The sequence below is a fragment of the Anolis sagrei genome, chromosome 3 (genome assembly GCF_037176765.1).
Source record: "Anolis sagrei isolate rAnoSag1 chromosome 3, rAnoSag1.mat, whole genome shotgun sequence".
Lineage (NCBI taxonomy): Eukaryota > Metazoa > Chordata > Lepidosauria > Squamata > Dactyloidae > Anolis > Anolis sagrei.
This window is the reverse complement of record NC_090023.1, coordinates 152,318,660-152,333,296: the sequence shown is the minus strand read 5'-3', so window position 1 is coordinate 152,333,296 and position 14,637 is coordinate 152,318,660.

Here is a 14,637-nt window from a genome sequence, read left to right as displayed (position 1 = left end):
CAGCTTCTGCCCACCTAACAGTTTGAAAACATGCAAATGTGGGAAGGTAACAGCACTGTATGCAGTCATGCCGGCCACATGACCTAGGAAGCGTTTACGAACAATGCTGACTCTTTGACTTAGAAATGTAGATGAACACCATTCTCCAGTCCAACCTGACTAGACTTAATGCCGAGAGGAAACCTTACCTTTACCTAATGTAGATAAAAGATCTGGAATATAAATAATACTTGCTCCTTTTTCATTCCCACTAAGCTGATGCCCTGAACCATTGACACCCCCCCTTTAGACAATGTCAAACCAGTATAAGATCTTTGCGCATTTCTACATTCTACAATGTTTTCTGCATCCAAATGTTCTTTATATGCAAAATCCCACTCTTATAATTATGTAACCTCTCTGTCCCTTTCTTCATAATGTTAGAATTGTGGTAAACAGAATTCAGGGAGATGGTTGATAAAGTTGTAAATAATATATCAGTAAACTTAGAAATAAACTGTGAATTAGGCATTAGACAGTCAAAACAACTACCTAACATGATCCGCTAAACTTCAATTATAGGTCAAGTCCTTATCCAGAATGCTAGGATCCAGATGGGTTTTGCATTTTTTTAATTGTGGAAATACTGGTATTTGCATATACATATATAATGTGATATCTTAGAGATGGGACCCAAGTCTAAATATGAAATTCCTTTATGCTTTATTTATTTATTTATTTATTTTGCGCATTTCTACCCCGCCCTTCTCAACCCCCGAGGGGGGACTCAGGGCGGCTTACAAAAGGCACAATTCAATGCCAACACAACAATAAGATAGAAACATATATCAACAGCAGTTATAAAACAATTATACATCACAATCAATAAAACCAATCTAATGCCCAACGTTCACCAGCTCAGAGTCCGTAAATTCATTCCACATTGTCAAATCCTATCAATTCTAGTCGTCATTGTCCTTTGTCTATCGGCCAGATAGACAAATGTATACTTTATGCACATAGTTGGAAGGAAATGTTATACAGCAGTTTATATAATTCTGTGCTTCAAAATTTTTTTGTGTTCTCTGAAAAAAAAGGGTGTTACTCTCTTAGCCACCCATGTAGACTATTTTGAATTTCAGAGTGTTTTGAATCTTGGAATTCCAGATGCTCAACCTGCCTTAAATTAGTAGGTATGGTTATTATTTAATAAAATATAATTATTTTCCAATTATAATTATCCATCGTGAACTTGATATTTAGCAGCTTTATTATCTAACAATGTAATAACTATGATTAAAATTGCTTTCATTTGGTAGGAAAAGAAAGAGGCATCAGCCCCAATTCGCCATGGATCTGACCATGTTGATGTACTTGCTAGTGGGTTTGCCTTCTGTTCCAGGACTGTACAGTGATTAGACCCACAAGACTTGATTTCTGCCCTTAGAAGCTTCTAAATAGACTAGCAGAACAAAATATTGATTGCTGAGCCCTTGTGACAGCTGGGCTCAGATTCAACGACAAACCTTGAGCCCTACTGAAAATTGTTTTTATCGAGCTACATAAAAACCTGATTTAGCAGAGTTCCCAAGTCCTGCTGTTTTGAACCCATTTTTCTTTCTTTGAAACACATCTCTCTGAGGAAATTAATCTCTCAGGAAAGAACAGGCAGTTCAGCCTGAGCCAGGAATTTTCTGTAAAGAAAAGGAAGTTGCAGGGGGAAAAAAATATCAGAGAATATGAAAGCTTAACAGTCTTTCTATTGTAAGAATTACAGGAAGGAAATGCACAGATGAGGTATAAAGAGAAAGCTCTAGTTTGTGCTTTTCTAACGCTTAGATAAAGTGGATTGTCTATTGACAACCCAATAGTGTCTACAGAGACATCCTTATGGGTCTGCATATCCCATATTATTTTTTCCATTGTGATTGGTTTCAATGTATGATTACATTAAGTCATTTGGTTATATAGAGTAAACATTACTGAACTCAGTCTCTTCCAGACATTTGTCATATGCAGAACTTGGAAAGAACTATTCATAAATGACTGATTACTCAGAATTATTTCTTTTCTGCAATATTAAAGATATGATTATCTTACAATGTCTCCAGGCTATTTGCGATGTAAATGAAACATATAGAGCTACTTTTATATTTATGAGGCATTGCTCACTCAATGATGGAGGAGAAATATTTCATGGCTCATGTGGCTTGTAGGTATCACCTAGGGGATTGATATTGCAGTTTACCTCTTCAGAGTGTCTTAAATTGGTATTAAAATCATAGAATCATAGAGTTGGAAGAGACCACATGGGCCAGTAGTCTAACCCTCTGGCATGCAAGAAAAGTACAGTCAAAGCACCACTAATATATGGCCATCTATTTTGTTGTATTGTGGAGGCAGGATTGTATCTCTTCACTCTACTCTGTGCACAGGCCAATGACTGGAGGAGACCAACCATATCACATCAAGGAAGACTTACTTTGAGTAATCAGATGATACCTTTCATTTAGATATTATTTACTTATTTATTTACTGTTTTTGTATACCGCCCCTCTCAGCCTTCCAGCGACTCGAGGCGGTTTACAAGGCAAAATTCAATGCCACAAAAACATAAGTACAATATAAAAATGTTAACATCAAGAAAATCATAACAACAGCAATAAAACATAAGTCAATAAATTCTCATTAAAACATTGTCCAGTCCCATCATGTAGTTGTTCTGTTTCTTATGTCCATTACTCAATATTTGCAAATGCTTGTTCGAATAGCCATGTCTTGAGTTTTTTTCTGAAATGTTTGGAGCGAAGAAGCCGATCTGATCTCCCTATGGAGGGTGTTCCATATCTGAAGGGCCACCACTGAGAAGGCTCTGTCTCTCATCCCCACCAGACGTACTTTTGACGAAGGCAGGACCGAGAACAGGGCCTCCCCAGACGATCTTAAAGTCCTCAATGGTTTGTAAGGGGAGATGCATTCGGACAGGTAAGTTGGGCCAGAACCATTTAGAGCTTTATAGACCAAAGCCAGCACTTTGAATTGTGCCCAGTAGCAAACCAGCAGCCAGTGGAGCTCGCATAGCAGGGGAGTTGTATGCTCCATGAGAGCCGCTCCTGTTAGCAACCTGGCAGCCATCCATTGGACCAGTTGAAGCTTCCAGATAGTCTTCAAAGGCAACCCCACATAGAGCGCATTGCAGTAGTCTATATGGGATGTAACAAGAGCATGGACTACCATGGCCAAGTCAGACTTCCCAAGGTACGAGTGCAGCTTATGGCTCACTCATGTGAGTTAGGATTGGAATAAAATTTTTCTAAGTTATCTAAGTGAGACAGATGTTTTACTCCCTGCAATACCCAAACTGATGCAGTGACATGCACAAAAAAATGAGAACCACAATTTCTCCTAGCTCCTCTCAAAATGTCCTAGGATGATAAAGATATAGAGATGGGGAAGGGGATGGAAGGAAGGACAACTAATTCTGGCATTACCACCAATTTTCAAGCTTCCATTGATTTTTTTGTGTGGATTTGGCCCCATTTTACTCTCTGCTTCCAAAATTCTATGCTCATTACTCAAAAAAAAATACAAACAAATAGCTCAAATAGAAACTGAGTAACTAAAATAACTTATTTTATCAACTAAACAGCTTCTTCCTGACTTCCATTTTACAGAAGCTGGATCTTATTCTCTATCACATGGTTTTAATATAAATCCAAATGAATGCCTATTGCTTATTTGATTAAGTGTTGCTTTCAGGTTTTGATTCTGATCAAACTGAATGCAGTCCAAAGTTATTGTTTCTGATCTGATGACTTTTCAGAACAGGACATTCAGTGCTAGGAGGAACAGTTTCAGATCTAAGTGTTGTGGTTTTGCGTTTCAGCTGAAGCCAACAGGAAATCTGCTCTTCAGTACAAACTTGGCCTTTTCTGTTTTGTTTTGTTTTGTTTTTGTTTTTTTTTTAAAAAACAGAGCTTTCTTTCTTTCTAGAAAATTAGCAACAAACACATCACTGGAAGTGATGTCCAAATTTATTTCAGATTGTTAGTTTTTAATATCAAATCTTGATTAGGGCCATATTAATGCTATGCCGATATTTCAACTGTTCATGTAAAGAGTAACAGTGAGGAGGGTCCACATCGTCCTGTTGAGTTTGGTTAAATCTGCCTAGAAGCTTCAATGTGATCATAAGCTCAGGATCCTTTTATATTTCCTTGCTAGATGGTGGATAGGCAAGGATGAGGATTTGTGAGGGTAAGGCATATGCACACCTACATATCTTCCCCATAAGCAGACTTAAAATTTGGACAGAGCTTTTGGTTGTGGCTCTTTTTGAATTATCTCTTGGGCTAAAGTCATATTTTATCAGTTCTCTGCAAAAATGTTACTTATTATGAGTAGATATACTAAATATTCTGATTCTTCATTTACACAGTATTCTGTTTTTAACCAAATTTTAGTGCACCCTTCATGCTTCGAATATGAGTTGAGCAAAAGACACATAACAGTAAAGTAACAATCAATTAATACATTTTCAAAACAACTACAGGTCTAACATCCCTTATCCAGAATTTCAAAATCTGAAAAACCTGTAAAATCCAAAATCCACATGTGTAACTGAGATAGGGAAACCTTTGTTTTGTTTCAACACACAAAAACTTAGTGTCATGCAAAAACTTATTAATTATACTGTGTAAAATTAACCCCAAGCTATGTATATGGAGTATGTATGAAACATAATTGATTTTCATGTTTAGATCTGGTTCCCTAATTTTCCCAAAGTCCCTGTTTTGCTGTTTACAGAAAAGGTGGAATGATATATTAAATATTATACATACTTTTGAAGTATTAAAAGTTATTATGACTAAGACAAGGAAATTGAAAAACAACTGCCATCCAGGACTTAATTCTGGATGAGCATGCTGACCTGGCCTGTATCACAGAGATATGGCTGCTAATCTCTCTCAGCTTTGCCAACCCAGATTCTCTGTGCAGCAGCAGGAAAGATTTGGGGGGTGGGGAGGTGGATCACATTGGTCTGTCATGATTCCACCCCCCTGACCAGGTTCCCCATCCCACAGTCAACAACATTTGAGTGTGTTTACCTAAAGGTGGATGACTGGGAGAGAATAGGGATTCTGTTGGTGTACCGCTCACCCCACTGCTCAACAATCTCCCTTCCCAAGTTAACTGGGGTGGTCTCAGGGTTGGTGTTGGAGTCTTAAAGGCTAATAGTACTGGGAGACTTCAACATCCATGCTGAGACTGCCTTGTCAGGAGGGGCTCAGGACTTCATGGCCTCCATGACAATCATGGGTCTGTCCTAGGTTGCACAATTAAAGCTTCTGCACCAACTGCTCCCATTCCTTGAGAAGCCAGATCTGGCCATGATGGTATATGCACCTCTTACATCTCATCTGAATTACTGTAACATGCTCTATGTGAGGCTGACTCCTAAGAGTGCTCAGAAACTTCAGATGATCCAAAGAGCTGCAGCCAGGTTGCTCGCTGGGGTTGCTACAGGGAACAGATAACCGCAATGTTGCAGCAGCTCCACTGGCTGCCTTTCTGTTTCCGGGCACAATTAAAGTGCTGGTTATGACCTTTAAAGTCCAGGCTATTTGGCTGACCATATCCCCTTGTACAAACCTGCCCAGATCTTCAGGAGAGGCCCTTATCTCGGTCCCTCCTCCATCCCAAGCTCGGCTGGTGGGAACAAGAGAGTGGGCCTTCTCGGTGGCTGCCCCTTTGTAACTTCCTTCTTCCCAAGGAAGCCAGAATGGGCCCCTTCCTGCTGTTCTTCTGGTGGCAGGCTAAAGCTCTTTTATTCAGACAGGTTTTTAAAAATGAAGGTGTTTAAGATCTAGTCAGGGGGTGCTGGGGTTTTATTTGCTTTTATTATCTTAACTTGAATTGTTTTTAATGTCAATGATGTTTAATACTGATTTAAAATTTATATATTTGCATATTTTAAGTTGTATTGTAATGCTTTTAATTGTGAGCCACTTTGAGTCTCCGTATTATGTTTATAAATAAACATAATAATACACATAATAATAATACACATAATAATAATAATAATAATAATAATAATAATAATATATTTTATAACACAAGGTGGTCAACATAAGACTTCCTCTCTTAACAGTAGAGAAATGATTTAGCCAAGGGGATTACATTTAAGACATATGCATAAAGTTGATGAAGATCTCTCCATTCAAGATGCTTACTGTACATGCCACAAAGAGCACCAGTGAAGGTCAAAGGGGCTCAATATTTAGAAGAGTGGGATTTAAAGATACCAAATTTAGTTTAATAAAAATCAATAATACTTCAAAACTGGTTGCCTCGCAAATAGCTTAGGAAACAATTGACCCTTTAAACTATGGTCTGCAAAGTTTAGCAACACAAATAAAGAAAACATTGTCAAGCTTCTTAGGTACTACCCACCCTTTTCAGTAGTGAAAGCAAGAGGACCATGCAATGATTAAAATAATTTGAGACAATAATTCATTGGATTTTCATTTTCTTGACAGTTACTGAATAAGTGGGAGTATAACTAAAATAAATTATGGATGTGTATTCTATAATTCTAGTGTATTCTATAATTCTATGTGTATTCTAGTATTATATGATATGAATTGTTTTAAAAAGGTGGAAATATTTGGGTTAATGTGAGATAACAATCTCAGTTCAAAGATGTCCTATTCTCATATTGATTTCTTTAAAAAAAATCTTCCTATTGTTGTCACAAATTTTTGAATTAAAAAAAAAATCCAACTATAGGAAATCAATCTTAACCTTTAATTGTTGACATTCTGTAGAATGGAGAAAAAACCTGGAAAATTATTTCCTAAAGTTAAGGTTTTTTACTAAAGTGTATAAACTTGAACAGCCTTGTGTATTTATATAAAACTCTCACGACTGGCTGTGAAAACAATACAAAAAGACTTCAAACAGTCCGACTATGCATATTCATCAGGATAATATTCCAGATAGCAAGAAATTAACTTAAAATTAGGTGTGAGTATTTTTACTTAAATGAACCCCTTTTACCTGAATATTTGTGTTCAAGTTGGGCCATACCGATCTTAAATAAAAGAATTTAAGTCTTATCTCAGCAGCTGGTTCTCTTTTTGGCCTTGAAAATATGAAGAAACAGTGTGTGTTATGGTTTGGCTGTTCCTGCTCACTTCACCACTGTTTCGATTACAAAATATATTTAATTGCATTCATGCCAATGATCCCTTCCTCTTAAACTGCATATATTTTAGTTTCCTGGGAAGAGTGAATGATTATTAAATCGTTTTTACATCTCCAGTGTAAATGTGCCCAGTGAGGGATAGTAATCAAACTGATTTGGAAGTAAATTGCATAAGAATCAATGGGACCCTTCAAAACAAATGCTTCTAGGGTTGGAGCGTGTGCCATCACTTGCATATAAACCTATTTTAGCAGTTTAGTCTGTGACATTAAGACACTAATTCTAAATAGCATGAGCAATAAAGCATTTTCTTCATGGAGAGGGTTGTAGCTGAGTTATGAGAAGTCACAAGTGGGGTGCCTTAAAAAGCTTTTATGAAAATTAAATGTTGATATTTATGTTCCTAATTTGTTGAAGAACCATCCAGATGTTTGGCATAGATGGGGCCATTAAGAAAATGTATGGAGAGGGTGACATCCATCAATGTTCTGTGACATGAGTGTCAATAGTAAATAATCATAAATTCCTCTCCTTTCTGGCCCTGTGCTTGCTGTGAGTCTAATGCATCAACACAGTCTTTCTTGGTGTTTGGCTCCAGTAATCAGGGGGCAGCGTCCGTTCCTAGTTCCCCAGGGCACAGCCTAGAGTAATTTGGCCAACTTCAGTGGATTTGTATCAGTGGGCTTACGATCAATATCTGTCCCTAGAAGGGTAGTGAGAGGTGATTTTCCTTTGCTTGACACGCGAAGCAAAAGGGGTCAGGCTAGGAGCAACATTATTCCAAGATAAGGCAGCAGCAAAAATAAGAGTACAGAAGTGCTCAGTCAGGCTGGCTCATTATGGAAGCATGTCAATTTTCACAGTGCAACTGCCACTGAAGGCTGGTAGCAATGCTTCTGTTTATCCAAATAGATGCCATATGCATGCTGTGAACATCAAGAACTCCTCTCATTGTAGTGTAAGCATTTAAATATAAAGGCAGCTATAAACATTATTTGACTAAAGACAAGACCTACAGTAACTAACATTCAGTCTATTTAACTGAGGAAATTCTATCTCTACATACCCCTGCCATCAGTTTCCTCCATTCCTGTCAACTTCAAAGGTTTTAGTTTGATATTTAAGAGCTGACCTTTTCTATTTTGTATACATAGGTACATTCCTGAACATTTCTTAGGTATAAAAGGACATGATAGTGCTACATCAGGCATGTAGCGGGGGGGGGGATGTTGAGGGGCTTGAGGCCCCCCCCCCCCCGAAACAAAAAGACCTTACTGGTATGTGGCACAGTGGCATCCTTGTCTGCGCCTGGGCTCTCGGCACACTCTCTTTTCTTTTTGGTGCCCCTGGTTTCAGACTTCAGTTCCAGGTGAGGAAGGGGAGTGCACCGACAGCCCAGGCACCAAAGAGGATGCCGCTGCACCACAGACCATTTGGAGGCCGCAATAGTCCTTTGCACACATGCACTTGGCAGGCCTTTGCCCCTGTGCGTTGAAGTCTTGCCACACTGGTGGCTGGGAGTGGAGTGCAACGAGCCCGTTGGCTGCCTTCTGGGACTCTCTGGATCCAGGTAAACAACAACTCCCATTTGAAAAAGGGCAATCATTCCCCAGTCCTTGCCTCTATGCATAGTTGAGCACATTGGTTCTTTGTGCCAATTTTAGTCCAGATCCAGCATTGGCTTGGTTCAATGCCCTCTGGATAAGGGTGGACTGCAACTCGCAGATCCAAGGTTAATCACCCCCAATCCCCGGCTGTCCTGTATGAACAGTTGGCCAGGTAAACAACAACTACCATTTGAAAAGGACAATCATTCCCCAATCCCTGTCTGTATGCACTGTTGTGCACATTGGCTCTATGTGCCAAGTTTAGTCCAGATCCAGCATTGGCTTGGTTCATGCCCTGTGTTGTTGTTGTTTGTTGTTGTTGTTGTTGTTGTTGTTGTTGTTGTTATTATTATTATTATTATTATTATTAAACAATTCTTCTATGTTAAAATGAAGTTAGGTATGCTACTAATATGCTGTCTCCAAAGGCTTGCTAGGGTAGATCCTCTCTCACTCAGACTCAGCCTCATCCCCCTCACCCCGAATCAAAATCCTGGCTACGGGCCTGTGCTACATTACTTTATTTCCATCATTATGTTATAATATCGATATAGGAGACAGGGAGAGGGAAATATCTGTATAGTCTACAAGTCTGATAACTGAATTTCAACCACATCTCTAAACAGGTATGTATCATAAAATCACCGAGTTGGATGAGACCTCAAACTCCATCCAGTTGCATGATTATATGTAGGCTACAGGTACTCTATTCCTGCTTAGCAACTATTAAGTTGAGGCAGTTTCTGACTTATAAACATCAGACTTACAAATGACTCATAGTTAAGAACGGGGGTGAGACAACAGGAAATAAGAGAAATCTACCCCAGGAAGCAAAAGAGTTATCATGGGGAAAAGATGTCTCAATCGAAGCTATTTCAACAATCCTTGTTTCCACAAGCCAAATTTTTCAAAATCCAATTATCACAGAGGTAGAAAATGAGGTGAAATCTTTTGAACGGGGCACAGACGGCAAAACAAACACCACAGGAATGTTAACCCTTCTCTATGCTATACAAAACTTTTGTGTGTGTGTGTGCTGTTGTTACACTTAAAAATGTACCTGTTCTGACTTACTTACAAATTCAGCATAAGAAAAAAAAGTAAGTGTCCATAACTTGGGGACAACATGTACAGTTTTCTATTACTTTGTAGCAAAGTGCATGTAATAAACGACGTGGGACAAAGAATTAAAGCTTCTGAGGATACATAAAAATTATGTCACAGATATTTCAGAGGACAGGGTCATAGGATTACCATACCATGGGTATGTGCTTGTGTCACAACCTTGACATTTTTTTTAATTCTGATCAGGATATCCACATTAGGGAAACCTGTGGATGAACACCCACAATTTAGGACTTCATCCCACAAGGGGCATAGGAAATGTTCATAATTACCTTCTATGCTCCAAATTCAGTGGTGTTTCATCTTTAAAAGAAGGGTTAATTTATTCACCCTCTTCATATTGGATCACCTCCTCCTGTTTCACAAGAGGGATAGAAGACAGAGAAAAACAGCACTTCCCATCCCATATTACATTATCAAGTCTTTGTCATTTTTATGTGCAGGAGACCACTGGAGTCAGTTCATGCCCATTTTTAAAACCTTCAATTTCTATACACTTCAAAAACAGGGAAACAATGGAATGCTCTTGTGTAATCTGATGAGCTCCATGGGACTTTGATTTTTAAGTGTATAGAAGCTGGGGGACAAAGAGTCTGATGAAGTTTTTAGTTGTATTGTATGGCTGTTTTTAAAATCCTGAACAAACTGCTTATTACTCCACATTTGGATGTATTTTGTGTCAAAAGCATTGCATAAATAAATAAGTATAAAACTGATAAAATAAAGGGAGCACAAGCTGCTAAATAATTGGATGATTGCCATGCAGTAAATTTAAAAAATGCCATCCACTAAAAAGAAATTAAAAGGTTTTAAAGGGAGCTGAGAAAGATGGACTCTTAGACTCTGAATAGGAAATAATGTAAACAAAAGGGAAGGATTCTTAAAATCTATTCCAGATGGTGCTATCAGTTTATTTTCCCCTTTATGACCTATTGCTGTCTTTTGCTTTTCCTCAGCACCGTGGTTTGAAAAGCACCAATTTTTAGGAATGCTCCTTGTATAGCCCCAATAATAAAGGACAGATGATCACAACTGGTTGTTGCCTTTGAGCTTTTAAAATGCACTCCTCAGTTTTACTGCTGAAAAAAAATCATAGCCCCTGTTCCCAGAACATCATTTTAGGGGAAATTTTGGTGATGTGACAATGAACAAATATTGACTGTGTTGGCAATATGTTCTCTCACATTTGTTCTGAAATCCCCAGGTCATTTGTGAAAGAGGTAGAAATAGAAATGTTCTAAATGTTTACAGAAAAGGTTGAAAAACAGATATATTTAGTAGCAAGAAATCCTGAAAAATAAATCCTAAATTGGCGAGAATCTTTGCAATATGTACAACTGCATGTGGATATTTTTATGCTGAAAATAGTATTTTCTTGTAGAAATGTTATCTTCTGTAAAGATATATTATTTTCTGCATAGAATGCTGTTTCTTGTGATGGAAATGCGTTTAATGTATACAAAACGTTGTTTTCTGTGGAATAGTGGAAGTATTCTTTGTAGTGATGGACTATTGGTATCAAAGTCAGGGAAAGCAGGGTTACATCTACACTGTAGAATTAATGCAGTTTGGCACTACTGTAGAATTAATGCAGTTCTGGAGAGTGGCATTATGATTTGAGTATCACAGGGTACTATCTTATCTCCTATGCTATTCAATATTTATGTGGAGTTGGGATAAAGTTGGAATAGCATGAAGCTACCCTGAAGCCCCCAATTTATCCCCTAAAACTTACTCCAAAAAGATCCCTGGCAGCCATGAAGTCACTCCTCACATCCTCCTAGCACGAGAAAATGATGCCTGAGGAGATGGGAGGATGAAAATCCCTCCTCATGCATCATTTTCTCACATCAGGAAGATGTGAGTAGATGCTTCATGGCTGCCAGGGACTTTCAAAATTAAGTTGTAAAAGGTAAATCGGAGTGGGAAGAGGGGGTGAGCTTCTGGAGACAGATCCCAAACGTGCGAGATGGCTGTGGGGACTCACCCCTGCAGTCACAGAATGCAGCCTCAGAAGTCATTCCCCACAAGATCAATACCGAATTAGACCCAGGCCCTTCAGGAAGGCCCAGATCTAATGAGGTATTTAATTAATACAGAATAAACCAGGAAAACCTTAGTTTATTCCATATTAATTTGCTTTTACTGAAGGCGTCATTTGGACATCTCCGGTAACAACTGAGATGGTTCCCACATTTTCACCCTGTCTGGATGGGCCCTTAGTCTACTCTGCTATATCCTCCATCTACTACTCACAGTTTATAGTCTACCATATTGATTCTTATGTCGACAGCCTATCTTTCCAAGGCCTGATACTACTCTTCCCCAGTTTCAAGGCAATCTTATTCCCTACTGCATGAATTTGGCAGAGTCTGCATTGACCATTAAGAGAGAACTTCTCAAATCTACATATTAGAGGAAATGAACTAATGAGTGACATTTCAGTCTTGCTTAAGTATTTATAAGGCATCTATCACATACATTGTTTACACATTTGCAGTCAGTTTTATTTACTGACATTACATCTGCAGTTTTGCTGAATACAAGCATTTTGGAAGGGAACATCATAGATATTCTTTATCTGGGAAAATTTTCATGACCCTGCAAGAATGCTTACTGGAAAGAAGCAGATTTATGAGTTACCATACACAAGCAGTCCCAAGAAAGGAGGTGGAAAGAAGTGGCATAATAAAAATTAAACCACCACTAATTCCATAGGCAAGCATCATTATTAAAAAGGGATCAACTGCTTTTTACAATATTAATGTTTCTATACTGGAAATGTAAGTTTAACGGGAGTGGACACATTGTTCTTTGAGTTCCATAGGAAGAGAAAGTAACTACTGTATTTCTTCCATTCGGAGATGTACTTTTTCTCTATATGTACAGCTCTAAAATGGCGTGTGTCTTAGAATTGAGGTGAATTTTATGTATTTTGTTGTTGGTGGTGGTGGTACTAAATTAGACTTTGTCTTACAATCAATGTCAATTTTGCAATTGAAGAAATTCAGCATTAAATTAGCTTGAGTGTTTCAGGTAGATACAATTTTAAGATAGCTCAGGGTTCCTTGTCCTTTTTTACTGCAACAGAAGACTGTTTCAGGTGACACCTTCACACATTGAAGGAAAATGTGAGGTGGATCCTGTGGCCATTCTCTTGATTAGTTCTACTCTGAGTCTTGCCCTGCAACTGCACCATTGCATTCTGCATAGTTCAAGCAGATATTTGCATGTATCAAGGTGTACATGGTAGAGTTCTTCATGTAAAGAAAGATTCTGCCCCTTTTGTGAAGGTGTTCTATGTGTGTACATGGGTATGGAAGGTGCGTCAAGCCAACCTCGACCGGGACCGCCTTCCACCTGGAAACCAATGCCCACACTGCGGAAGAAGATGCAGAGCAAGAATAGGGCTCCACAGCCACATGCGGACCCACAAGGAAACCCATAATGGAAGACCATCTTATTCGTCTAACGAGGGATCGCCTAAGTAAGTAAGTAAAGTAAGGATACAAAGCTCCTCTAAGGTTGTGCAAACGGCATAGGGAAGTATGGCCATTAGTGGATCAAGCAACTACCTATTCATTTGTTCTTTCAGTGTATGGTGTGGAGAGAGTCACCAGAATCTTCAACACTAATTTACTTACTTAGTAGGGCATTGAAGATCTTTGTGGGGGTCTAGGTGGACATGCTCCTTCCTTTCTACTATGCAGATAAGGCTACATTTGTGGGAACTAACCATGGATCCCCAGTTCATGCTTTCAGTTTCTCTCTCTATCTCCTTCTCTCATACACATAACTTTTTAGAATGGAAAATGTGGGTTGAAGGAAGCTGGTGCGCCTACTACATCATTATATGAAAGCTCTTGAAGCTTAGGAAAGTGTCTTAGCTAAGCTGAACACTTCTAATCATCTGGAATTGGTGTTCAAGCTTGAAGTTCTTCTGGTACAGTTTGAGCATCCCTTACCAAGAATTCCAAAATCTAAAATACTGCAAAAACCATCTATATGAGTAACACTTTTGATTTCTGGTGGATAAATATGCACATACTTTGTTTTACACTTTAAATTATTTTAAATATTGCATATAAAATTACCTTCAGGCAATGTTAATGAGAGGTATACATGGAACAGAAATGGATTCCATGTTTAGATGGGTCCCATCTCCAAGATAGCTCATTGTGTATATGCAAGTATTCCAAAATACAAAATATGGAACACTTCAGCGCCAAGCATTTTGGATAAGGAATATTCAATTTGTACAAGATGTTTCATTCATATACTTTTCCACCCAGGATACAACATACTGGACTTTCTACCTTAGCTGCTGGCTTTTATGTTATACTCTATTTCAGGAGAATAACTTTTGCTGATTCCCACTGATGTCAGACCACAATGACCTTATTATTTGTAATGTTGCTTTCAAATTCAGCATTTCAAAAGGTGAGCAGTACTCTCAGTGACAACGATCAATTCGCTCAATTTAATTCACTTCTTTCATATGCTTTAATTCACCATTTTTCACAAATAAGAAAGAATAAAGATGAAACTGAAGAAATTAGAGGATTGAAATTGAGTAGATTCTATCTGGCTCAGTTTTTAGAAAATAGGAACAACCTGACACCATGTTTGCTGCAGGAACTCATCTCTTCCCATTAGATTTGCCCAGTTCATTACTGTTTGCTGCCGTCTCCATATTTATACCAGAGACATAAGCCATGT